The sequence below is a fragment of the Halichoerus grypus genome, chromosome 9, assembly GCF_964656455.1.
Source record: "Halichoerus grypus chromosome 9, mHalGry1.hap1.1, whole genome shotgun sequence".
In the NCBI taxonomy this organism is placed as follows: domain Eukaryota; kingdom Metazoa; phylum Chordata; class Mammalia; order Carnivora; family Phocidae; genus Halichoerus; species Halichoerus grypus.
This window is the reverse complement of record NC_135720.1, coordinates 65,834,596-65,861,554: the sequence shown is the minus strand read 5'-3', so window position 1 is coordinate 65,861,554 and position 26,959 is coordinate 65,834,596.

Sequence of the window (26,959 nt, the reverse complement as noted above, 5' to 3'; positions counted from 1 at the left end):
CGAAGAGTAGAGTAAAATCTACAATAACTTTCTTGGTCAGCTCAAGTTCTCTTTTTCGACTGAAACTATCTTCTAAGAATTACAAACAAAGCATCAAATACCTGAGAACTTCACAGTTGCAGGGACCTACACTTTCCATTCTAAAATTATAATTTTCATAAAATATTTAATGACAAATTTGATATAAACTCGAGTATCTTGTTGCTCCTTCTAAGACGTTCTTTCACGTTAGTCAATATTGGGTAAATAAGACTGAAAAGGGTGAATTTGAACACATTTCTTTGATCCCATGTGCTGCCCTACCATTGTTCCCCTGAAAATAGAAATGACTATTATCTATTCTCGTTCAATTAGGCCAAATCCTCTCCACCTGGCCATGCTTCATAGCAACATCGCCCTTGATTTTCTCCCTCCCAAAAGCTGAATATTTCAGGCTCTCTACACTAAACTAAAGGTGATAGTTTTAAGATTGTTTCCTTTGTATGCCACTAGAGGTTTCCAACATGTCTCTTTGCTAATATTCAAACAGCCTAATATAAAAGCGGAAAGAAAGAAGAAATAGAAACTTTCGTTCAAGGGTCGTGAAGGTCTTGTCACCTTTGAAATAGATTGGTGGGACGTAGGCTACTCTGTCCCTTCATCTTCCTATCAATCTACCCAACAGCGGGGCAGCTTCACTTACATACCAGGAAGAAATAAAGTCCCCGAACAACTGCTCGCTCAGTGTGTTATTACCTCTCTCAATGTCAGTCGAAAGTGTTTTCATCCTTCAGTGTTTCTCCCAGCCCGGCAGAAAAATGGGTAATGGATGATGATGTGGATGACAAAGTGCATGGACTCTGAAACGGATGAAGAGGAGAGAGAATTTGATAAGAAAAGCACCTCTGAGGCCACAGCATTATGAAAAACATCTCAAATAAACACACACACACACAAGTGGACCCTTTTGTTGCTTCTCTGTTGTTTCAAGCTCTCTTCTGCCAAGCCCGTGCCCCCTTCTCTCTTGGCTAATGTACAGTCGTCAAAAATGCAGGCACACAAAGGCTGTTAATGATCAGGAGCATTATCATCTCTCCAGCAAGTGTCAAAGGTAGATTTATAAATCCTCACATTTTCAATTTCCAATTTTTTTTTTAATCTTTTAGATCACTGTGGAAAACTATCACTACTAACAATAATTCCTGTTCTGCATATAAAAACCAAAGCTGGATAAGAAGCAAGCTAAACTTACATGCACCAACATTCTGGTGTGTTCTCATGATAGGATGGATAGCCCATTTGCCTGTTAATGAGAACAGCAGAAGCTTTTTGGATGGCGAATTGTGTAATATGACAAACCCTAGATAGGTGACCATAATAGGAAAGGGTGAGGTTATGGTGTCAGGGAAGCAAAAGGAATAGAATATATGCAGTTGAATCAGTAAAAAAAAAAAAAAAAAAAAAATTGTTCATCTGTCAGTTGCTCTTGATTCTCTCAATGATCCTTTTCCATCCAGGCTTTCCTCCACCTTCTCAATCCCTACTGTTCTAGCCCTTGTTATCTTTGTAGTTTTCCCAAATATACTGCCCTATAGTAGGTATTTAGTATTTTTATTTTTGGAATGAAGGATTTGTTTCCTTGCCTCTAACCTGTCCTTAACCATTTTCTTTTGAACTCTTCTCTTGAATACCTGTGATGTGCCTGGCCCCTTGCTAAGGGGACAGCAGCACAACAGACCCAGGTAACACAACATGGACCCTAACAGGTGCTCACTCAAGACTCACTTTGCTCATGTCCTCTTTGGTTTCCACTCAAACAGGTCTTTCTCAATTTTTCCTGATTAAGGTTTGTTAATGTTTCAAGTCTCAGTTTAAACATTATTTTCTCTGAGAGGACCTCCTTAAACCTCCACTGTAGGTTACATTTGCTTGCTATCTGTTCCCATAAAACCTTGTCTGTACCAGGTTTGTCTTATTAAGAGCTGCATTTCTACTACCCTAATACTTTGGCCAGGTAATCAGTGTTCAATGTGTATTTGTTGTTTTAATGGAAACCAAGAAACATGAACTGAAAAATGGCAAAGGTCATATTGTTTTTCATCATAGTTTTATTTTCATGTTTCAAAGAAAACAACAACCATATTTAGAGCTAAGAAGGACAAATATATACATAAAAAGGAGGTCAGGATCCTTTTAAATACAGTACATTAAACCCTCATCCCACCCACCCCCATTTTTGGCCCATTAAATAAGTGACCAAACTGCAGAAATTTTAAAGAAGATTAAAAACTGTGGAAATCCATTATATTTTTCCATTTTTCTTGGAACATGTAAGTGAAAAGTATCCCAACTGCTGAGACTAAATAAAAGTGAGTGCAGTGTGTATTGATTTTACATAACAAGCTAGACAATCAGCATCGTCCAACCTGAGAGTTATGGAATTATTGCAAAAGCTCTATAAATCACTTGTGCACTGAGCTCCATGTTTAATCCAGGTAACCATCCCGGTCTTCCCTAGCCATCCAACACAAAGCAGATTCCAAACTTTGCTAACTCACTCAACATAATCAAAAGTCAGGCTGGTGATCAGAATCTTGAACAAGAGACATGGCGTCTATGTTCAGTGGCTACAATACTGATGTGCAACTTAAATGGAAATATTGTGCTAGTGGGCATATTATGGCAAACTATTTCTAATTCTTATTTCAGTTCATTCTGATCCCAACAAGAGTGATGTGTGCTTCCTATTGGAATAGATTTTCTGTATGTCCCTCCTACTTTCAAAGAATTCTGACTCTATTTATAGTCACCTTTCTGTTTAGATCATGTTTCTAGGCAGAATGAGGCAAAAAGGCAAATAAGCCCTCTTGTCATTTGTCCAACACAATTGCTAGTATGACAAGTAAGCAGAAGAAATGTTAATTTAATTTTTTACTCCTCCTATCTTCTAGGATTAAAAAAAGACTTATAAAAGAAAGCATTAAAAATATAACAATATGATTCCTATAATTAATAACAATAATACAATGTGAGATTAAATCACTTTCATTTTTCTGCAAGTCAGATGAAAGATGTTCGATGCTCATGTATAGCAACATAAAGCATTACCTATTTTTGGAGCCATAATGTTTTTCGTAAGTGACTACTTAACATTTAAACTAAGTTATAGCCCTTTAGCTATATATGATAAGCTAGCATTAGTAAGAGAAAAAAATAATTTCTAATTTTGAATAAATGTTTTGTGTGTTATACTAATTTCCCAGGAATATAAAGAAATATTATTCTGGTTGTGACTGTAAAGCAAAAAGATTAGTTTTCCTATGTGAATCACTAAAATAACCAAATTATTCTGTAATTATCATTTCTCTATGCTTTAGTGCTCATAAATTTTTAATTAAATCAGTACTTAAGATAATTTTCTACTACATACGTTTCATGGTTTTCAAAAATCTCTAATGAGAATTGCGGTCTAAATAAAATGAAGACACGTCGGAGGTGATGTATGTTCATCTTCAACTAAAATTTTCAGTTCTTTCTCTTGGGGCCTCTTAATTTTTCATATTTGCCAAAGATTTTAGCATCATTTGCAACTTAAATACTTTTTAAGCATTGTTTCGTAGTTTTAAGTATAAGGTATAGTGAGAAAATTCTATCACCTTTATCAAAAGTTTTTCTTAGATTTTTTTTTTTCTGAGAGATCTTTTATTTAATATAGATGTTTTAAAGATTTGAAATAAAATGTTTATTTCTGAAAATAAGATCAGCATAAGAATTCACTATCCACCTATATTTCAATGAATTTATGACTTATTTCCCAATCAATAAGATACCTGATAAGATAGTTTTTAACCTCACAAAAAATACCCAAAATCTTAATCAATGGGGGTAAAAAGCACCTAATAGTGATTCAGAAAAAAAAAAAAAAATTATGCTTTAGGCAGCAGCATATTCTCAACTGCAACTCTTATCCTAAGATGGTGCTTCAAATAAATAAAAGCCAATAAACAGAGGGTTGCAGATTAAAGGGATACTGACAGAGGGTTGGCATTCTTATGTTTCCGTCCTGCCAAGATCTTTAATCAGAAAAAGACATGGGAGGTCATTTACCTTCTCGTAACAAAGTCAGGGGCAAGTCTAGCTGTAGCAGCAGTGCAAAACTTCCACAGAAATGCTACTTGTGCATATCAAATGCAGAGCTGACATTATTTCTATTATCAGAGACTAAGCAAAACCCTGTGATTGCCATATAACTCTAAAATGTTAAAAAAAAAAAAAAAAAAGAAGTGAGGGCTTTGTTTTATAGTTGCTAGTGTTGGCAAAAATGAAATGTTACTTCCACAGCATAAAATTGACAGTTCTTCCCCTTCTAAAAGTGCAGACTCTTATTAACATTTTGTGTATAAAACGTGCAAAATTTAAGAATGCCTTGAAAATTTATATCTATAGATGGGTAAGTATATAAGTAACTGCAAATTGCACAAATTGCCAAATAGACACTACAGCTTCTGGTAGCCCTTGTCATTTAATGCTCTGATGCAGCCACCTCAGGAGTACAAGATTTATACACATTTCCTTTGCCTAGCTTTTCCATTTCTCTCCCATGTTTTCATCTAGGACTATAATCTTCCCTACTCTGATGGCAGGTGCCGTATTATGGAACACAAACAACCTGAGGTGATGTTGTCTAGTTTTCTAATGGAAAAGCAGAGGAAATGATGATTAATCCTGGGACCAGATTATGGTTTGAGCATAGTTTTGAGATGCTTCTAGCAATAGATTTGGGCCAAGTCTCCAGGGTCATTGTGGTTTTACCCAGAGCTGATTTGAACTCTTTCAAGTGGGGGAACTTTGGTGTTACCCTAGACACATATCCTCTGTGGCTAAGCCATTCATCCAGGACAAGTCATCGTCACATGAGGACAGTTGTTTTCTGAGGATTAAAATGGAAATGAAAACTTAAAAGGTTGGTATTTTCTTAGTGGATACCATATTTAAAAATATGTTTAACATAATAGTCCAATTTAAAGGAAAATGCTATCATTACAGATGTAAGATAGCAGTCTTTTATTCTTAACTACACGCTAATCTCAAAGAATACAAAGCGAAGTGTTTTCGACTACTAAACCTTAATACTACAATCTTTTCTTATTAAGTTTTCTTTCCTCTCCTTTGACTCTCTCATGTACTAAAAAGGCCCCATAAGGAGTTGAGAATCCTTTAGGATTATAACAAGCCATGAGAAATAGTCTGAATACATATACTTTAGTAAATATGTAGAATCACAAAATGCAACTCTCAAAATTTAAATCTATAAATAAATCACCATTCCTCTTGCAGCCAACAGTAAAGAAAAAAGGGGGAAAAAAAAAGTTTAGTTTCTCCACCAACTTTTCTTTTTCATCACAACGTCAATAGATGTAGGTGGGAAGTTATTTTGGCTTTTCAGTTTCCTGATTGCTCTAGATATATCAACTATTCACCTTCATGTTAGTGACTTCATTAAATTCTGATTTAGAAACTAATTTGAAAGAAGCCTGACCTTTGAAATACACAGGGTGACAAGAGGGCAAAGAAAGGAGGTGGGGAAGATACCGCTGAGCAGATCTCAAATCACATTTATGCTTTAAAAGCTACCTTATGAGCCATTCACCACTCACAATTTAGCTTTTTAATCCAAATTTTAACTTGAAAGTAGCCCCTGCTGACTCAAAAGTGTTATAACATGCAGTGGCCAGGTGGGGGAGAAGTGCAACCTTCTCCCTTTGAAGCTTGGCTGCCCAAGATCAATCGGAGCTCACAGGTGGCCACACTTCAAAGAGGAGGCACAGGATCTCTGTTTAGGTCCAGGCCCTGTAACAGTTATTTTTGCCCCCAGCAGCTTGGAATTGGCTTTCATGTTATACTTTCACTTAAGAAAGTAAATGAAGAGCATTCGAGGCAGATCTTGATTAAAAGAATTTTAAAAGAAGCCAACATCTTGAGAGGACCAGCTACCTTTTAAAACCTATTAATGGGATTGCTGGGTGGAAGGAAAGGTAAACCTGCAGGGGAGAGTTTTAAAAGCAACCCATTTGACATTTTAGCAACTAAGCTACATCTCTTCAACGAATTGTTTTGTTCGGGGCAAATTATGTTCAGAGCCTGAGATTTGTCTTGGCCAATAATTTATTTAACACAGGTTCACTGCAGGAATTCTAATTTATAATAGTAATATTTCACAAGCCAATAGCATATAGGATAATACCTCTTAATGAGCCAATAGAGAAATAACATACTCCAAACCAATGACAGATTAACTATGCTCTTGTTCCAGGCAAAGGGGAGATGATGAAATAAAGAAATAAAGTCAAACTTAGTTGAGGTGTACCTTTATATAAGTTGGTTCTTGGTAGAGTTAGTCTTTCCAACTAAAATCTGGGTATCAGCTTCTGGCTAAGCTCCTTCGCTGCTGGGGCACGTAGCTAGTGGGGGGCAGCACTGGAATTGGCAGGCCGGGCGGGCTGCTCCGAAGGTTATTACTCCAGGGACCATTACACAGATTGCACCACTTGCCCACGAGGAATCGCCTCACCAAGGTAGCAACAGGTGTCCCTCTTCCTGGGACTGCTGGGCAGTTCGGCACCCCCACCGACCAGGAGTAGCCTGACCACAGCAGGAACGAGTGCCTCAAGATCTTCAGAGAGCTACTGAGATAAGCAAAGAATAGCCTTGCCCCCACCAAATACTTTTGGTAAAGCCTCACAGATTCTTGGTATTTGAAGTTTAAATGCCCGTTATGTCACAGTCACTTCTCCACACGTTTGTATCGATAAGCACAGGGTAGAACAATTCTTTTTTTTTTTTTTTAAAGATTTTATTTATTTATTTGACAGAGAGAGAGAGCACATGAGAGGGGGGAGGGTCAGAGGGAGAAGCAGACTCCCTGCTGAGCAGGGAGCCCGATGCGGGACTCGATCCCGGGACTCCAGGATCATGACCTGAGCCGAAGGCAGTCGCTTAACCAACTGAGCCACCCAGGCGCCCCAGGGTAGAACAATTCTGCCGCTACCATCCTGACTCGGGCCTCGAAATTCACCCTTAGACCCAAACAACTTTACTTGAACCATAAACAAGTAGATCAATACAACTTCACTGAAGTCATAATCAAGTGGATTTGAAATCATAACAAACCAACACACAACAAAATACAATGGGTATTAAAGAGGGCACGTTCTGGGCGCCTGGGTGGCTCAGATGGTTAAGCGTCTGCCTTCGGCTCAGGTCATGATCCCAGGGTCCTGGGATCAAGTCCCGCATCAGGCTCCTTGCTCAGCAGGGAGTCTGCTTCTCCCTCTCCCTCTGCCTCTCCCCCTGCTTGTTCTCTCTCTGTCTCTCTTGCAAATGAATAAATAAAATCTTTAAAAAAAATAAAAATAAAAAAAATAAAAGGCACATTCTGCATGGAGCATTGGGTGTTATACGCAAACAATCATGGAACACTACATCAAATCTAATGATGTAATGTATGGTGATTAACATAATAAAAAAAGGCACCCCCCAAAAAAAATACAATGGTTGTCAGCAAAATGTCCATTTTGTAGCTGGATGTCTATTCGGTAGTGGAATGAGATGGAGAAAATGCCCAAGCTGCTGAGTGCAGGTGGAAAGAACTTAGTGATACTAGTTGAAAATAGCAATGACCAAAGTTTAGCTGTTCAATGTATTTCTTTACAACCAACACACAAGAATATAGTTCTTGGGAGCATTTATACATGACAGTCACTGAATTATATATATAATACATTTAAGTGTATCTTATATACTTCATTTTATATAAACAGAGACCTAACATAATAGTGTTTCTCTTGTCACAGATGAATAAATCAGGTAAATCCCAATAATTTATATAAATAATAAAAAAAACTGGAGGAATTATTTAAAGTCCAGAAAAAAAAAAATCTTTCTCCGCCTTGGCCGCATCTTGAAATCATCAGGCATGCTTTAAGAAAAAAGATGCCTGGACTCCATCTGGAGATTTTAATTTAATCAGGCTAGAGTGGGCCTGGGCATAGGAATTTGAAGAGCTCCCCAGGTGATTCTCATGTGTACTAAGAGTGAGATGTGCTCACCTAGAACAGAGCCTCTCAAATCCTAAGGTGTATATAACCACCCAGGGATCTTGTTAAACTGACTATTCTGATGCAGTAGGTCCAGCGTGGGGTCTGAAATTCGGCATTTGTAACGTGTTCCCAGGTGATACCAAGCTGCTGGTCCTCAGACCACTCATTGTGGAACAATAATTTAGTATTTCTCAGCTCAGGAAAAGGGCATAGGTTGGAGTCATTAAGCCATTCAGGTTGAAACTATTTATACTCTCATAACCTCCAATCTAGTTAGACACCCACTACCCACTTGCCCCAACTCCATCTGCCACTATTTCTCATCTTTAAGGCTTGTTGCTGAAGGTCATTAAATCTGGTTTCTGGAATAATCTCTGGAAGGCTGTGCTGAGACTTTAAAATGCAGTCACTAATATAAATTGCATGCTGGGATATTTCAAACGAAGAAACTGCTTACTAAAGGTAACTAAAACAGCATTTCTGCATTGTCAAATTTCTTTTGTCGGTATATTGAGCTTGAGCCCGGCAAGAATGCTAAGTGGGGCCTTTCCCCTGATTGGACCATATTCATGACATTAATTCAAGGAAAGGATCAGCTGAGTGAAAGAACCACCTGAACCCAAGGAGAAAACCAGATATCCCGATTGGCAGAGGGCGGGTGGTTCTGTGCTCACAGCAGGGGTGTCTCACCAGAACGAGCAGTGTACTTCTCCTTCGCAGCCTGTGTGTGTCCCAGGCTGCCGACCGTGCAGAGTGCTTTCGCCCTGCTATGAAAGTTGCAAGTTCTTTACCCATAGACTTTTTATTCCACCCACCCCCAGGCCTTTTAAATAAACTACAATATTTGAAAAGTAGAAGCAAGAACTCCATATACTATCTCTCGAATCTTCCTGTGTTCTCTGACAATGCATTATTTAGAAAGATCGTGGGCTTTTGAGTATGAAAAGCTTGAGTTTTTGAGTGTGGGCTCCGATAGAATTTATGAGTCTCTAGACACATTAATATAACATCTCTAAGCCTCCCAGTTACCTATTTAGGATCCTCCTATCGTGTAATAGCCTGCTACCCGGGAGCCTCAGTCTTGCATTCTGCAGGTGTAGCTTTTCTAATTAATAAACCCACTGTTGTCCAAGCTCAAACAATGCACTGGAATGACTGGAATTAGGAAAGCTTTCAACACCTACCACAAATCAAGACATGATAAAAACACTTAGCCCTTTCATGGAAGGATAATCAGTAGAGTAAAGATCCTTTGATTTCAGGTGTCTCTTCCTTCCTGCCATTTGGCCTTACCTTGGAAACCTTAATTGTCCTGGACTAGTCTTCCTTACTCGGAATCCTGGCGAAAAGAATTGAAATTCTTGTGCAAATTGACCCACCTGCTCCCTAGATCTGAATAAGAAAAATCAAGATAATATTGCTGAGACACACAAAGAAACAAATTTGTTATGTCCTGACCCTAGGCATTACCTTACTTGGCGTTCTTTTATCATTTAGTCAGTCACTTGCTTACCGTGTGGTAGACAACCTTCCAGAAACTGAGGATCTAGAAATTAAAAATATAGACAAAACACTTGTCCCTGAACTGCAGATTCTATAGGGGGGTGGGGGGGGAATCTACCATATATAAGAACACTCTATATTTTATTGCAAATTTACCATTTAGCAGGTATGTTTAGGGCCTTTTATAGATTTATCTACTTACTTCTCCCAATAGTCTCTTGAGACATACATGGAGGAGAGCAAATTTTAGCAGGCATCAGAATCACCTGCAGAGCTTGTGAAACTATAGCTTGCTGTCCCTAAACCCCCAGAGTTTCCGATTCAGTGGCAAATGGAGCAGAATTTTCATCTCTCAGGCGTGCCTGGGTGGCTTAGTCATTAAGGTTGGCCTTTGGCTCAGGTCATGACCCCAGCGTTCTGGGATGGAACCCTGCGGGGAATCTGCTTCTCCCTCTCCCTCTGCCCCTCCCCCCCACTCATTTTCTCTCTCTCTCAAATAAATAAATAAAATCTTAAAAAAAAAAAAAAAAGACTCTCAGGTGATGTTGGTGCTGCTAGTCTGGGCACTACTCTCAGAATTACTGGATTAGAGAACATTTATTCAACAAATAAATAGAGCCAACATTAATGATTACCTAGTGCATGGAAAGTACTGTTTTAAACATTTTATGTGAATTATCTCATTTATTTCTTACAACAATCCTATGAGATATAAATTATTATTACCAGCTCAACTTCACAGATGAGGAGGCTGAGGAATAGGCTAGAGAGCTTCCCCAAGTCACATGGTTTGCAAATCTGTAATTCTGTTGAGGTATAAACTCAGTGCGAACTCTACACTCTTCCCTTGGTGCAAATAGTTGGGAATAATAATAGTTCTAAATTCAAATGGGTTAGGGTAGGAATCAAAGGAGACAATATTTGTGGAACTCCTGGCATAATATCAGGTACATATTAAATGTTCAATAAATCTTCCCCTCATTATGATTTTTTCTCCTTTATGGAATTATTTTAAACAGCTGTATGAAGCTATAATTGACATACAACCAACTGCATTTACTTAGTGTACAACTCAAAAAGTTTCAATATATCTCAGTACTCATGAGATCATTATGAGTAAATACATACATAAATACAAAACAAAACAAACCCATAATCTCAAACCATTATTGATTAGTAAATGAGACAGCTTTCTCAACACAGTGAGGCAATATTGAACATGACTTTTCACTCTGTAATATACAACGAGTGTAACAGACAAAAATTATGTATTATAGAAATTCACAATATTGGAACCTATAGCTGTAATGAAAATCCTCTAGCACTATGAAAATTTGCTTCTTATATGATTTAGGAAGAAAAACTTTAGGTTTTTAATTTAAACTATGGTCTCAATAAAGACACCACCGAGGGAAAATATTGTCCAAACTTGATAAGAGAATAAAAAGAGTAAGCACAACAGAATGTTGAAAGAGTGTGATTAGCCTCTGGCTTAGAAAGAGACTCTCAGAAGGCCTGCACCATTGTGCAGATTTCTTTCAGGGTAAGGCTCCTGAACAGGTACTTCATCTAAACCGCTATCATATCCTTTAGGGATTAAAAGCAAATTAAATAGTACATTTTATTCTACATTACAGTGGGAAACCATAGCATAATAGAACAAAGCTATAGGAAACAACATAGGCAAACTATGGCCCTTGTTAAAAAAAATCTAAATAAAAGAGGACCGCCAACATATAAATTATCATCATAACACTGAACAGTTTCCATAAAAGTACAAATGCCTCATGTTTTGCCCATTCTTTTAAATCTTTCTAAAGATTGACTATGCAAGTCTTTGACAAAGGTAGATACTTTCACTTTGACTTCCATTAAAAATGTCACCTCAGTCATCTTCTGTTACTTTAGCCTCATTTCTTTGCTGTCTAGTCTCTTTTAAATAATTAAGTATATAAAGAGTTTATGTGGAATATTTATTATAACTCTTTTTCATACAAATAAGTACCACTAATTAAATTTCTTGAGTCAATTCTAATGTTCAAAGACACTCTTAAATGAGCTGGTTAATATACGTGCTCGCTGGAGGCAGAGTGCCTCCTTAAACAAAATGACTTAAATCGTATGTGGTAGAAGAGCAGCTTTCGCTCCACATATTCAATGTTCTAGCCATGAGCAGGAATCAAGAACATTATTCCATTACTGTCAACGGTTGAAAAATAATGTTACTTCTATATATTTGTCTGAAGCACTGAATATTATTCACAAATCTTGCCCATAAACTCATTCTTACACCTGAGAGATATTGCACACAGTTGCTCTTTATTTCCCTCCTCAATTCTATAGCTTAATATAAATGATCAACTCATTACATGGTATGTTTCATAAAATATATACAACATTTACATTTTCATTCATTTCCTATTACGTGTCTAGTCTATTTTGTTAACCACTATAGGGAGCAAAAATGAATGACCTTTCCTGCTCTTCTCTTTATTGCAGGTTTAAGGTTTTCCTTTTATTTCCCCTGGAGACGACTGAAAGGGAGAAATTCAGGGGACGTAGTTTAGAATGCTGATTCCGAGGATCATGGCCTTCCTGCTTTAATTCAATCAGGAAATCAGTGCTTTCCCGTTAAAACAGTGGGCTTCCTTAAAGAAAATAAATGGGCTTATTCCTATGCAGAGCTAGGTAGGAACGTAATGGAGAACCTTTGGACAGAGTGTTCAGCCATTAGCTGAAATGCCAGCAGAAGCATAAAAGGGTTGAGTACAGAAAGAAAAAGAGAGTAAGCGAGTAGATGAAGTTAGCAAAATTATGAGCTATCGCAGGTACACTGTGGAACACCAAAGCTGTTTGCAGGGCCAGTGGAACCTGTATTGTTCAAAACACTACTTAGCTTTCTTCAATTCCTCTTGACCTCACCGCACTCATCCAAACAACTAGGTTGGCCAAGACTGGTATTCATCTGTTCCAGACCATCTCCCAAATCCCACTCTTCTCTTCATTTCCTCTGGATGATCTGTATATAAATCATCATCATCTCCTAGCTGGTCTCCTTCCTTTCACTAAGGCCCTGAAGTGACCCCTACCTAAGACCATCCCCAAACCCATACACAGGAGCCAGTTATCTTCCCTTACCTGGGTCTTCTCACTCCCCCTGCATTGAATCCCTTCCAGGTTATTAATGGGAGTTAGAATAAACTCTGATTTCTTTGCCAACCTTTCAATCCCAATATAATTTGTGTCCATATTCCTCTGTCATTTCACACCCCCGCTTCCCTTGTCTCTCAAACTCCAGCCACACCTGGCCTTTGGTTTCTACCCTGGGTCTTTTCACTGTTTCTTCCCTGAGATATTCTTCATCCTGATTTTTGTATCCCCTGAATGTTCTTCCTTCAGCTTCTCTTGTCAGATTTCAGCTTTCTTGTAAAGAACTTCCCCGACCCCTTTATCTTAACTAGCCCTCTTTTTTCAATCCAGCACTTTACCCAGTTATATTTCTCTGCATAATACTCACCAATAAAATATATCTTCTTCCTGGTTTTTGTTTATTACCTGCTTGCCTTCTTCCACTAGGTTGTAAGCTCCACAATGGCAGGGACCTTGGCTGTCTTGTCCTCTGCTCTACCCTCCAGGCCTAGAATAGTGCCCAGCATGTACACAGCACTCACTGCCTCTTTATTGAATTAATGAATAGGGCACCCTTGCTTCTGCTCTTCACCCCATTAAATTAGGGTTGTCTGTGATCTGCCAGCATTTCCTATAGTTATCCCTTCTGGAACTTCATCATTTCTAGGTAGAGATGCTGGGGTAGGGAGGCTCATAAAGTATTTATAATTTCTAATGTGGCCCATTTTAATTGTCTTAATTTATTTCAGTTGGCCTTTACTAAATATAGAAATGTTAAAAATATACTCTAAGAACCCTCAAATTCATGTACGGTTGGAAAAAATCCCAACCAAACTGAATTAATGTTTAGTCCATGTGCTTGGGAATCATTCTGACTTTTGTGAAATAATTTTCTTATCTATTTTTCCCTTTGTTAATTTACCACTGTGGTTACCCTACCTCTATACATCTCAGTGTATTTGTTATCTATTACATGAAACCTAAAACCCTGTGTACTTTAATTATGTGCATTCTTAGCCTTATGACTAAATATTACCCTCCCAAAATGTTTCCTTTTGTACTTTCTTGTGGAGATATTGCAGGCAAGTCCATTTTGGATAAGACTACCTGCTTAGAATTCTTCCTATTATGTTTTCAACACCTGACCTTGGAAGTCTAACAAGCTGCAATTTCATCTCCTATCGAGGATATAGTTATAGACTGACATATATATATATAAGTATCGAATGTCTCTCCAAATGCACACCAAATATTTATGTGCTACTGCCCACAGTCTCACCAAATATTGCTACAATCAATCCTTTAAAAGGGAGATTTTATATATTCAAGCAAACTTGACACCTAAAAAAATCCAAAATTACATACAATATAAATAAGGGCATGGTTATACAGTGAATAGCTCTAAACAGAACAGCATTCCAGAATTCTTGCTTGAAAACTCCCCTTAGAAGTCATCTAGTTTAACCGTGAGAGACGATGGACTCTGAGAAACAAACTGAGGGTTCTAGAGGGGAGGGGGGTGGGAGGATGGGTTAGCCTGGTGATGGGTATTAAAGAGGGCATGTTCTGCATGGAACACTGGGTGTTATGCACAAACAATGAATCATGGAACACTACATCTAAAACTAATGATGTAATGTATGGTGATTAACATAACAATAAAAAATTAAAAAAAAAAAAAGAAGTCATCTAGTATACCTATCTCACTGCATAGTTTAGGAACCAGCAACCCAAAAAGGAAAGCTAGATTGGAAATAGATTTGGGAAAAATAATAGAATAATATCTAAAAACTAGTTCATTTGATGTTCATCTACCAAATGTAAGAATTATTTAATTGCTCAGCCTATAGCATGTATTCAATAGAAACTTGATGAGTTACTGTTAAAGGATGATGTCTATTCTAGGTTAAAACAAATCACAGTACACATCATGTAAAGAAATCTCCTTGTGTTTATAGCATTGCATGATTTACTTGCATTTTTAAAAAATATTACTGAGCAAAGCATGCCTGGGTTCCAAACCTAATCTGCCAATGTCACATTTTAAACATGCAAAGACTGTACTTCTAGGTTAGGTCCCCAAAGTTAACAGTTAGCAATTCCCTTTTTAAGGGAACTGATCATAGGTGTACTTGAGGCTTAACTGAACTGACTGATGGTCTATCCCATGTAGCATTCAGGGAAATATTATCCTTGGGTTTAGAGCTATAGCTACTCTCTGCAGAACCTGGCACAGTTTGCATCTCTGCCTTTTTGAATCATGGTCAATGCCTTTGCCCATAAAGAACCACTCCATTCTGGTTGCACAATGCCAGATTGTTCCAACTGCTATTGTCTCTCAGCAGGCCAAAGCTATGTAGCATCCTTTAACACAGAGGGGTTTGTCGACATTGTCAGTTCTCCATATTTATGAAGTATTGCATTTGTGGGGATGAAATATAGCCAAATCCATATCGTTTCCAGCCTGTCTTTTCCATAACTGTCATTTCTTTGGCTTGAAGTGGGTAATGCTTACTTTTCAGGGAGAAAATCTAGCCTTCTTTCAGAGTGGTGTTTGGAAAGGGATTTATATTCTCACACTAAACAAACTTCCTGTTCTAAGACTATCAAAAATCAGTAGAATCACAAGAAAGAAAAAGACAGGGAAAAGATGCTGAAAAGTCCAGGGAACACTTTGGAGTCTTTCAAAGCACAGCGGGATTGAGAGCTCTTCGACACTAGCAAATATTTATGACATTTGCTATATCTGACATCAATTAAAAAATAATACCTGCTTTAGTGCACAAATATATCACCAATTCAGTCCTGCAAAATGTTATGCCATTCAGAAACATGTATGGTTTTGTACAACATGTGATTTAAGAACGACTGCAATGTGATAGAGGGACTGAACAAAATTATAAGAAATACAATCAAAAAGATGTAAATTCAACAGCCTGGAACAGGAGCATTAGGAGGTCTTAAAACTTTCACCCATTACTAAGTCCAGATAGAAAAATTCTAAGTAAGTAACTGTCACAAAGAAAATCTGTATCTTAAGATAACATTCTAAGAATGCTAAATCACAATAAACCCATGAACAGTTGTAGGGACAAAACACACAGTGGACAGCTTTCTGTTTGGGGCTGATCAGGAGTCAAAAAGCAACAAAAAGTCAGCTCACAGCCATGGCTCTATGAACCAGACTCTGTCTACTGTTGTTTCAAAATATTCCTTTTCCTTCTTAATAATCAAAACACTGTTAAGAAGGCATAAATGCCTGTTTATTAGGATGCATTATTATTAATACTTAATGGACTGTTTTATTGGCTTCAGATGAAAACAAAGTATTATAGGCTTATTTGAAGTAAGTCCAGTTATTTAGTGAGAGGTCAGTTTCTGTTATTCCAAAGAAAGAAAATTCCACTATTTTAAATGGTGTCTTTAACCCTAAATTAAGCTAGAATTAAATTATTTTAGGAATGATCTCTTCATGATATAGACTATACTAGGATACTATTTTATTGTTCTAGCATAATTTTTCTTTGAGAGATTCTACTTTTCATTGTACAACATCAAGGTTGTTTTATTCAGGGAAAAAAAGCTAAAAACATACAGATGATGTAGGACGATAAGAATGCAAACATTATAAGAACATTAATCATGTAAATAGTTCAGCAAATATTATCCGCACCATTGCAGCCCATTTGTCCTTTTTTGTTGTGTTTTATATCACTGTATTATGATAAACTATGGTTTCATATCATTCATCAGCAATTGGATTATAGCTGTATTGCAATTTGCTTAATTGGTATCAAAGCAAAAATTATGCTGTACTGGACAGGTTGTTAACAGAATGTAACAAAGGGAGAAAAATGTAGTCTCTAGCAAATCTGAACATCACGATGTATACTATCCCTATCAAGGCAAGTGGATTGGCTTTAAATGTCATGATGAATAATTAGGAACTGTGAGCATGATCTGTGATCATTCAGAAAGTATTTTGTTAAAATACTGTACACATCTGGCTAGATACTTTGAATTTTTAAAGCATGTATTAAAAAATACTAAAGAAAAGAGATAATCTTGGCCATCAAAAGTAGAAAGGTAAGTTTTCCTGCCTTAGGAGCAAAAGGGCAATATATTTTTTTTAACTGAAGCTCTCAAAATGAATGTACTTACCCCAGGATGGACAAGAGCTTCATTTTTCATCATCAGAATTCACACTTCTATCCACTTTGAAATGTAATTTGAAAAACTACTGGCCGATTTAAACATGGCCATATTCTAGTTAGATTCTTGACCTCTTTTTTCATCAAAGAATTATGAAAAGAATTCTAAAAATTCATTAATTGGACAAAGTCACAGACTTTCTAAGATCTATTTTATTTAGACACACACACACACCCCCATACCTACATCTAACTCATGTTCATGTAAACATAAAGCTTAAAACCAACTTTCTAAAATCTACTTGAAAATGGAATATCAGACTTGAAAATGATATAATAGACTTCTCGTACATAAATATAATTATTTGTAATAATTTTCACCTGCCTAATTATATTTAAAGGCCTTCTTTTAAAATCAAATGCATCCCTTCATCTTATATTAATAGCAGAGAGTGAGGATGTAGCAGGTAATGACAACTGAAAATCCACTTGCATTTCAAAAACAGAGATAGTAATTTATAAAATGATATTTCTCATGGAAAACCAATATAATCGTGTTGTAGTATATGCCTCATGACATATGCTTTTACATACAAATTCCGCTTTGACATCTATCTGTGTACTAGTAGACAAATACAAGTATGTGAAGGCGAGAGTAAACACCACTGTTCCTTCAATAAGTAATAGTTGAGCATTACTAACATGGTTCTTTGCTATTCCATCGGACAAATTCAAAAAGGGCATCATAGATTCATTGAATATTGTGGCCAAAAGGGAATTTTGAAATCTTTTAGTATAAACTCATCATGCAGTTCAAAATGTCAATCAAAATATATTTAAATACATTATAGATGAATATTTTCATCAAGCAGATCTTATGATAATGTACATACACATTGAGACAGACATTAGTCATTCTCAATCTTGACTACATATTAGAATAACCTGAGAAGTTTTTAAAAAAATACCCATGCCTGGGCTCCCTATCTCCAGAGAGTTTATTTAATTTGGTGAAGTCTGGCCATTAGTGTGTTCTAAAACTCACCATCAGTATATTTCCAAGAACACAGTAGCATGCAGAAGCCAGGGTTGAGAACCGCTGACCCACATGAATCACAGAAAGAGTCACTGTCAGGAAAAGATATCAAAATGCAAATCCAAATATCAAAAATGAGCAAAGTCTATTTCCAAGTTAAGACAAATTGTTAATATTACAAACCAGATTCATACATGTAAATTCATATAAATAGTTCTTTCCGTGTTTAAGTGAATCATTATGCATACATATTTTTAAATTTTTAATTAAGGCTATTTTACATTTCTATGACATTGAAGTTGTTAAAAAGCACTATACAAACATTAATTGTGCTTCACAACATTCCTATAAGCTACATATTATTATTTCTGTTGTACAAATGGGAAAACATAGGCATGAAGAGGCTAAACTAATTGCCCACAGTCAAGCAACTAATGAATGTTACAGCTGGGAAAACAATATTCTAATTCTTAATTTCCTTATCTAATAATGTTTTCTTTGGGGTCAGAAAGGACAAAATCCTGCAAAAAAACATTTTAAATTTGGTGCTTTCTTTTTTGGAAGGCACTCTGTCATTATCTACACACATTTATTACGTAGCTTCTATGGATAGGGTGACATGCCAGACACATGGAACATGATATAGTACAGGACCAAGAACCTCCATTGCATGTACTGAATCAAGAACTTCATTCCACATATGGGGCCAAGAACTTCCATTCTAAATAGAGGACTAAGAAATTCCATCTGAGATGAGCACATACAAAGTGACCAGCCATGCAGACATCATATATGCTTAGAGCCAAATTTGTGGTGAAGGAAGAACTCCAAGGATTTGGAGGTAATCTTTGGAAAAGTTTGGTATCAAACTGGTGTAAAGCCATAAAAAAATTCAAGACAAAGATGTGTACAAATATTTGGGGGTGAGTAATTGCTTCCTTTCTTTTGATCTCAGTATCTATGCAGGAGAGTATGGGTGATAAAGTTTGGAAATGTGGTAAGGACCAGAGGGTGAAAAGACTTGAATAGCAGTCTAGGAAGTTTGGATATTACCATATAGGCAAAGCGCAAAACATTGAAAATTTTTAAGTAGAGAGGTTTCAAAGGCAAAGTACTACGTAAGAACATTTATCCGAAACAGAATTGGTAGGAAAAATTTAAATGGGAGAAACCAGAGGCCAAGACACTAATTAAGATACAAATTGTTGGGTGAGGTGAAACTGGTCAATAACAGCAGATATGGGAATAGAAAGAGATACATGGATTAGCAAGACCTTTGAGTAAAAAATGAGACACACACACACACACAGGCAAACAAAACAAACAAACAAAAAACATGGAAAGACCTGGTAAATAACTGACTACAGAAGGAGGTGGAGAAGAATTTAAAGGTGATAAAAATCTATCAGCATATGCATACTCTACATATCATCTAGCTGGGTCTTAAATATGTTTTGTGATGTAGAACTCCCTCTTATATGTGGCAGCCCATCTCATATTAGGAAAGCCCTAATTCCCAGAGAGCTTGTTTTATTTGGCAAATATTTCACTCATAACCTTCTTGTAACTTTCATCCGTTGGTTCTAGGTTTATGCTTATATCACTCTAGTTCACAGATGCAATTATTTTTTCTTTAAGGGGTCAGACAGTAAAAATTTTAGGCCTTGCAGGCCATATGGTCCCTGTCACAGCTACTCAACTGCTGTTGTAGGGAGAAAGCAGCCATAGACAATACACAACATGCATGAATGTGGCTTTGTTCCAATAAAACTTTTGTTTACACAAACAGATGGCAGGTCAGTTTTGGCCCAAGGGCTATAGTTTGCTGACCCTGCTGTAGCTCATAACTATGTTTAACATATTTTAAGGCATATTTTACCCTTCAAACTTCCTACAAAATCCCCTTCTCCAGCCTAAACATTGACTATTCGTGGTAAGACAGGATTTTGAATCATACTTCCATGCTTCTCAGCAATGTAGCCAGGTACTTTTTTAGACTGTGGCCGTTTAGACTTATGGTTTAATAAATCTCTCTCAAAATGGTCAGACAAGCAATAGAGTGGGGTTATTGACCCTCCTTTTTTTGGACACTGTTGTCTACTAACAAATTCTATGACTGAATTAACTATTCATGAACAGCCACATTACTCTGTTGACTCATGAATTAGGTTAAGACTCTTTCTGCACTTTGAGGAGATAGGCTGCTTTGAGGCCGCTACCCCTGCTGTCTGTGACTTTCACTTTTGCTAACTGTGCACTGTGGCAACAAGATCGGTAAATCTTGTGCTTGACGTTCTAGAAAAGCAGATGCAAACACTCAGTGCCTAATGGACTGGCTCCCTACCTCCAAGAGCCTAGTCCAGGCTATGCCTTCTCTGTTCCAGGTTCTAGATGATCCCCCTAGTTCTGGTGATTTCCTCATTGTCCTGTGAGTTGGGGAGGGTCTGTGGAGTAATGATAAATGCAGCCAGAGCTCAGGTTAATCCACATGTGGCTGTGTTCAGACTGGCCACAGGGAGAGGAGGCATTTGCTGAGACAAGAGGAGTGTCATTTCCATCCCCTGGAGATGATAAACTTCTTGGCTATTTAGTTGAATGATGTCTGCTGTAATTTTTGGTCTTCATTATACATGTTTTGTTTTGTTTTTTAACTTGAGGTTGAAAACCATCTGAAGAACTGGTGCTTTCACTACAACCAGCCACTCTTTATCAAGTCAACCTTTGTAATTGTCTTCATAGCTACTTATCACTAGGTGAAGCTATCTTTTCTCCCTCCTCCCTTCCATCCTCCCTCCCCCCCTCCATCCTCCCTCCTTCCTTCCTCCCTTCCTTTCTTCCTTCCCCCCTCCCTCCCTCTCTGTTCATTTGTTTGTTTGTTTTCTTTCTCTCAGTAGAATGTATACTCGCTCCTAAGAGCAAAGACATTTTTGACCTAGTAGCTGCAATGTTGCAGGAACTGTTTGGTGTAGAGGCTCAGTGGTAAATTAGACCTAGGCTTTAGGTCCCTTAAGGATCTAAACTTTGGGGAAACAAGAAAATTATGAATAAAATTACAATATATAATCATACCTAATGTGCTTGTCCCCGTGTTTGTTTGGTTTTTTTTTGCATGAACTGTATCATAGCTTCTCTACTTTTTGCTAATAAACTTAACTTCTCATGTCTATTCTAATTATCTGATGCTATGTTACAAACATCCTAAAACTTGGATTGAGACAGCATGTATTTTGCTCCTGAAACTGTCATTTGAACAAGCCTCTCTGCCTCTGTTCCTTTGGCTGTCAGCTGGGATGTCTGGATACTGGAATCCAATGAAGGTGTGTTGTCTCCCAAGTCTGGAGATTGAATCTGGCTGCTGACTGGAAGATTGGCTGGGGCTGTTGGCCAGAATGCCTAAATGTGGCCTCTCCAGGTAGTCTCACTTGTCTCATGACACATGAGAGGAGAATCCCAAGATAGCTTAGTTGGAACTGTGGTGCCTTTTCTAACCTAGGCTTATAGTCACGCAGTGCCAATGGTGCCATATTCTATTCATCAATAGAAAGTGCCTAAGACCAGCCACCCTGTTCCAGGGGAGAGGAAACAGGCTCAATTTTTTTTTTTTTTTTTTTTAATGGGAGGAGTGTGGACATGTTTTAAAACCACCATAGTCCTTGTTCTGTGTGCCACAAATTACTTGCATTTCTTCAACGTGAAAAATACCTCATCCCTTCATAAGGCCTCCCAAAAGGCTCTACAGCATTGGGCTTGCACTTGAAGTCTAGGATTTCACTGCCTTTGTCAGGTTATGGTGACATGAGGCTTCTGTCAAATTCTAGTCAGGCACATGTCGCTAGTGCCAATTTCTGGAAACAGTTCTCAAAAGGTTGTAGTGCTGCTCTCGGAGCTCTTGACTCCACCCTCTGAGTCGTCCTTCTTTTTACATGGAACACAGCTGCTGTTTGTAGCTGATGACTTTCTTTAGCCTTCTTACTGTCCATAATAGTTTCAGAACCCAAAGGACTCTTCACGTTGTAATGTCTCTGCCTCTTTTAGCTCAAGCTGATACAATTAAAAAAAAAAATCTTTAGACGAAAGCTACCCGCCCCTTCAACAAATTTCTTTAAGATGATTCCTGCTCTACTTTAGGTTCCCTGGAACACTGCTGTGGAGACAGTTCTCTCAAGATTCTTAGAGGGCCTTTGGTCTATTTGAAAGGGTCTATACAGCACCGCTTTAAATCTTTCTGAGGTCTTAACAAAAGGATTTACAGTTACATCCTTGGTTTTATCTTTAGATCATGTTTCTCTGTGAGTGCCCTAGATTTGATCTTTGCCTGGGAGCTGTTATTTAATTATAGCATCTTTTGCAATCTGGAGGGTCTGGGAATAAGAAACCATTTTATTTTTGAACCTAGCAAGGCCAGGCCCTTTTATGTTTAACTATTCTCTTCTTTCTCTCTTCCTTCCTTCCTTCCTTCCTTCCTTCCTTCCTTCCTTCCCTTCTTCCCTCCTCCCTCCCTCCCTTCCCTCCTCTTCCTTCCTTCCTTCTTTCTTTCCTTCTTTCCTTCCTTCATTTTTTTTCTCTCCCCTTACATTTTACTATGGAGCAACCAGAAAAAGCTCGATGGCAACTTAAGCACTCTACCTGGAAATCTTCTCAGCTGGATCATTCAATTCCTTGGGTACATTTTCTATTTTTCATCTTTTTTTTTTTTTTTTTAAGATTTTATTGATTTATTTGACAGAGAGAGACACAGCGAGAGAGGGAACACAAGCAGGGGGAGTGGGAGAAGGAGAAGCAGGCTTCCCACCGAACAGGGAGCCCGATGCAGGACTCGATCCCAGGACTCTGGTATCATGACCTGAGCCGAAGGCAGACGCTTAACCGACTGAGCCACCCAGGCGCCCCTATTTTTCATCTTTTGATGGCAGGAGTTTCAAAGAAATTATAGACATCTGTTAAAGCCACCATTATATCCAAGTGCAATGATAAACATGAGGTTAGGGAAAGATTACTGAGCCAGGAGTCTAAACAGATTCTGACTCCATCTTTATTATTAATTAGTAATATGACCTTATTCAGATTAAAATAAAAAAAAACTTATAATAAATGAAGGTCTATGTGATTATTTTCAAAAACATTAGATATCTCTATCAGGCAAATAATTTTAATAAATGGAAAAACAATGCAGTTTAGTCTGACATACTGTTCATGTTGAAGTTATGATGACATCTGGAAATATTACTATTTTACAAAATATTTCCAAAATAACCCATTATGAGTATAGCAGGGATTAACACAAAAGTATCGTTTTTTAAAGTCATGATCAAGTGACCATTTACAGCTTTCCAGTAACACTCTAAGTTTCCAGCATCCCTCAGAGGATAAAGATAACAGCTCAACATATTAGTGTAAGCTCCTCAGCATCTAAGGTAAAACCTTTTACATACAGTAAGATCGAAGTCATATTAAGTTAGCTAATACTTCAATTACCATTTCTCCATCATCCTTGACCCTCAATTCTATTCCAGGGTGATGAAATTATATCATTTTAGCATTAGAAAGAACCATCACGGTCACCTAGCCCAGTGATCTGCCAATATCAATGACACATAAACTGGGAAACAGGACAAAATGAAATCATAAAGACCTTGTGGAAGCAAAGAGGATTTCCAGGCATTAGCCATTAGGCAATGGAAAAATCACTAGAGAATTCCAAGCATAGAAGTATTGGGGATAAAATGAGTTGGCAATTGTATTAACATTGTATGATAGGAGTGACAAAGTGTTATATTTATTAAATATTTAATAAGGTTAAAGTAAATTTAAATATCAGCTTTATACAATTTAAAATATTGTCAAAGATGAATCTTTGATCATAGTAGTAACATGTTGGTCAAAAAAAAAAAAAGGATAAGAACCTGTATTTTTGGTGAAAAACCTTAAGGATTCTTCATGCCTCATATGGTCTCAACTGCACCCCAAAAATGAAATACCTTAGAAAAATTTTCAGAATCTGTGAAAGGATGGAGAATTTTGCTAAAACACATACTAAATTTAACCTGATAATCACTTTTGGTTAGTCAATTGTTTGACCAAATGCTACCAAAACTGTTAGATGTAATGTACACAAGCTATGACAAGGACTAGGAAACTAAAGAATAGAAGATCCTCCTATAGAGAGCCAACCAGGGTCTTTGAGAGGAAATTAAAATTAGTTTTCAATTTATGTTAACAGGCTATAATTTGGGGTATGATCTATTGCTTGCTATTAATAATGTTAACAAAGACAAGAGGAGAGGTAAGAGTGATTATTTTACTTTTAAAATAATTAAAAATGATTATTTCTTTCTAAATTAAAAAAGGTACATGTGAAATATACAACAAAAATGACATTCCGAAAAAATATATATGGAAATTAGAATCATAAAATAATTTAAAAATTATGGCTTACACACTTTTGTATTTTGTCATTATGAAGGTATCTTTGTCACAGTAGTAGGGGATAACTTTATATTTAACACTATCTTCATTTGATTTACACACACACACACACACACACGTGCACACACACATACATTGTATGTGGACCTCCATTCTTCCCTTTGGCACTGCAAATTTTCTAGGCAGGACATTTTAATTTCTCCAGTCTGGATCCTTCTTTGCCGCTCCACACTTTCTTACTTGACATCTCCAATGAATGTCTCACATATATTTTATAATATATATATTATATTTTAAACTTAGCATATCCAAAATAAAATTCTTGATTTCCTCCCAAATTTATGACTCTACTCCTCATTTATATCTCAGTATAAAACACCTCTAATCATTTGGTTATCAATGCCTCAACACACCCAATCCATCATTTGTAGAGATTCCACATTCAACATATATTTTAAAACCTTTCTATTTCTGGAATTTAAGAAATAAAGCAGATGATCATAGGGGAAGGGAGGGAAAAATAAAAGAAGACGAAATCAGAGAGGGAGATAAAGCATAAGAGAGACTCTTAACTATGAGTAACAAACTGAGGGTTGCTGGATGAGAGGTGAGTGTGGGGATGGGCTAACTGGGGGATGGGCATTAAGGAGGGTATGTGATGTAATGAGCACTAGGTGTTATATGTAACTGATGAATCACTGAACTCTACCTCTGAAACTAATAATACACTACATGTTAATTAATTGAATTTAAATAAAATTTTTAAAAAACCCTTCTATTTCTGCTACCATTACCTTAATCCAATCCATGATCATATTTTTAAAATACATGTTCTAACTCCTAATTGAGGAAATATTGGTAAGTATAATCCACATAAAAAGGCTCTTTGGGGGTCCTGAATATTTAAAACCAAAACCCTTGAATGGCTAACTAGGCTGTAAGCTCCATGAATGTGGAGATCATCTGTTTCTCTCACCATTGTATACTAGCACTTAGCATAGAGGCTGGCACATGATATTTGTTGAATGAATACATGCATGATTAATGAAACAGTTTCAGTGAAATTTGGGATGAATACCAGATTGCAAGAAGTTAGATAAGGAGTCATCAACATCAGTAAACTACTTCTTCCAGAGGTTTCTCAGCAAGTGAAATGAGATAAACAGGCAAGGTGCTAAGGATGGAGGCACAGCCAAGAGATTGCTTCAAGACATGGAATTTGGCTCTGTTTAATTTGCATGTCCTCATAGCTGTGTGTGCAAGAATGTGTTCTAGATGAATTCCTTTTGGTTCATGTGCCATGATGAGTGTACTTTGTGTTTGGGATCCTTCGATAATCCTTTCCAGATGCCTCCCCTTCCACACTCCTGATATAAGGTCACAACATATGGATTAAAGCATTTTGTAAGTCTGATTGCCTTTGGGAGGTCTTCAAAGCACACAACGTGCTCCTGGCTCCCTGTGTATCATGGCTACAAAGAAAAGATATACCAGTTTGACAAGTTGAAATACTAACCATCGTTTTGATAAACAGTCCTAAATGAAAGAAAATGTCCATCCTCCAGTTTGCAACGAGAAAGCAGTAGCAATTACTGATCTCACAAGCCCGGAAAACACCAAGGAGGAATGGAACACAGTATGACACAAATGCTGTCATGAGAGCATGTGCAAAGCTAGGAAGGAAGCAATCTGGGCAAGCGATTTCACGTGGTGCAGCGCCATTCACTCTCTAGAATAAACCTGTACGATTAACTGTGCTTTTCTCCAGGGTATTTTTATCTCAGTCTCTCTCTTCCTCTCTCTTTTTTTAAACTCTGATTTTGAACTGCCAGCTCCTCTATTTTTATGTGACTTCGCCACTGCCTTAATTCCGTTTAAGGTCAGGTCTGCTTGGCCATTGGGAACACATGTGGCTCTCCCTCTCTGATTGTTCCCATTTGCCAACTTGGAATTAGAAATGGTTTTTCTAGAATCAGAGAAGAAAGAAAATAGATGAAAAGTAAATCCATGGCCTAATTTTAATAAGCACACTAAATGTGAAATAAATGATGGATGTAAAAAAAATGGCTATCTGGAAATTATGTTAGTGTGATAATAACAGCAATTTTCAGCCTAACAAAATGTATGACCATTTCATCAGGATAAGTGAAGAAACGTGATGTTGTGGCCCAAATGGTGGCCCCCCAAAAGATGTGTTCATGTCTGGATCCTCAAAACCTGTGAATGTTAGCTTATATGACAAAAGAGTGAATATTACCTTATAGGGCAAAAGGTATGATTAAGTGAGGAGGTGCTTGTCCTGGATCATCCTGGTGGCTGTAAATGCAATCACATGTTTTCTCATAAGAGGGAATTTTGAGACAGAAACACACAGGAGAAAAGAGAGAAGAAAAAGCAATGTGACTACAGAGACAGAGACTGGAGTGATGTGACCACAAGCCAAGGCATGCCTGCAGCCCCCAGAAGCTGGCAAGGCAAAGGACAAATTCTTACTGATTCACCCTGGAACACTGCCCTGCCGACATTTTGACTTCAGACTTCTGGCCTCCAGAACTGTGAGAGAGGACATTTCTGTCGTTTTAAGCCTCCCAGTTTGTGGTTGTTATTGTAGCCCTAGGAAACTAATATACAAGACA